The 1,411-nt window shown below is 47.8% G+C and overlaps 1 long non-coding RNA gene across 3 annotated transcripts; it reads left to right on the forward strand.

Annotated features, from left to right (window-relative positions):
* The first annotated feature begins 137 nt into the window (after positions 1 to 137).
* LOC119344476 lies at positions 138 to 1,405 on the forward strand. Of its 3 annotated transcripts, none has more exons than XR_005166699.1 (6): positions 138 to 319; positions 442 to 551; positions 627 to 687; positions 763 to 823; positions 981 to 1,032; positions 1,165 to 1,405. It is a non-coding gene; the product is annotated as an uncharacterized LOC119344476 (long non-coding RNA). The 3 variants fall into 3 exon arrangements; XR_005166698.1 differs by having other exon boundaries at positions 454 to 551; positions 981 to 1,040; XR_005166697.1 differs by having other exon boundaries at positions 454 to 551.
* Positions 1,406 to 1,411: the final 6 nt, after the last annotated feature.

Raw genomic sequence — 1,411 nt, forward strand, 5'->3', positions numbered from 1 at the left:
CTGGTGGCGGAGGAGGGGGGAGATGGCGGCGGCGGCGGCCTCTGGTGGCGGAGGAGGGGGGAGATGGCGGCGGGGGCTCCCTCTGGTGGCGGCGGAGGGGGGAGATGGTGGCGGCGGCGCCCTCTGGTGGTGGAGGAGGAGGCCCCTGCCATGGTGTCTCAGCTCTAGGCCCTCCTGCTTGACCGTGACACCCACCCTCAAGATCCACTCGACAGATCACGCGGCTGGCTCTCGAGCTCTACTGCGATCCCCGAGGATGTGCTAAGGATGTGAAGGTCCATCCCCGGCCCATGGCTGCTGCCAGATTAGGCTGGTTGAGGTACGTGTCGGATCCATTGATCCATTCTGATTGTAGTTGTTCATTCTCTTCACAGACCGTCTGTTTCCCCTTTCTTTCCTCAATCTCCTTTTTCCCCTGTTGTTCTTGATGTTGACAAACAGCGGTTCTTTCAGTGCGGGCTGATCTGCAGGCTCGACTTTTTGTTTTGGAGGTTGCTGCTCGTCGTTGGTTATATGGGGAGGCGTTTTGGTGGTCCAAGTTTCCTAGGAAGGTTTGTCTTCTACCTCTGGACAATCAGTTGGTTGACATGTTTATGCGGCGAAACTGACTCGTGCCCGGCCTCTAGTGCTTTTGCTGGCAGGGAAAGTTCAGAGGAATATGCTTTGAGAGGTGTCATAATATGAAAGGTATGCATCCGTGATTCATTTGTCTGTGCATCCGTGCATCTTTGGTTTTATCTACCTGATGACGCTTCTTTACAGGAAACAATTAGTTCTGCCCAAGGGTGTTTCTTTGTACCGGGGCATTGTCTCCATATGCTAGGTAGTTGTCGTTCTTTTCCACTTGCTACATGTACTCATATAGCCTATTGTTTATTCCTGCCTAGTTTGTTTTATATATGGGTGCATATGGACAAATTAATGGGGCATCATCTTGGTAGATTAAGTTTGCTAAATTTGTTTCTTGCCATTAAAAACAGATGAAATCCATGCCTCCCACAGTTATTGAAGGTGTGTTGCTTCCATTTGCAAGTAAGAAAGTAATGCTCCTAATGAATTTCCTACAGTTTTTGTGCTCTGCTGAACTTTCCTTTATTTTGTCATTTTGGCGGGTGTATTCCATCGGATTTTGCAGAATCTACCTGACTACACAAGGTTTTGCAGGTTGCATCAGCAAGAATTGTTGGGCTTAAAAATCCAGGATGGTGTTGTTAATGCAACATCTCTGTTTGAAGAGTTGGTGACTGTAGTTTTTGGAAACTATAGTGATGGGCTAATCTACCAGACTGTGGAGCTGCCTCAGAATGGCGAGTTTTCTTGTGCCAATGAAACTGGTTCTCATAGATCGTAAAGGATGCTTCTATTATGTTTATTTGGCTTCAACATTACCTATAGCAAGATGCATTTTTTT

The sequence above is a fragment of the Triticum dicoccoides genome, unplaced genomic scaffold, assembly GCF_002162155.2.
Source record: "Triticum dicoccoides isolate Atlit2015 ecotype Zavitan unplaced genomic scaffold, WEW_v2.0 scaffold16995, whole genome shotgun sequence".
NCBI classification, from domain to species: domain Eukaryota; kingdom Viridiplantae; phylum Streptophyta; class Magnoliopsida; order Poales; family Poaceae; genus Triticum; species Triticum dicoccoides.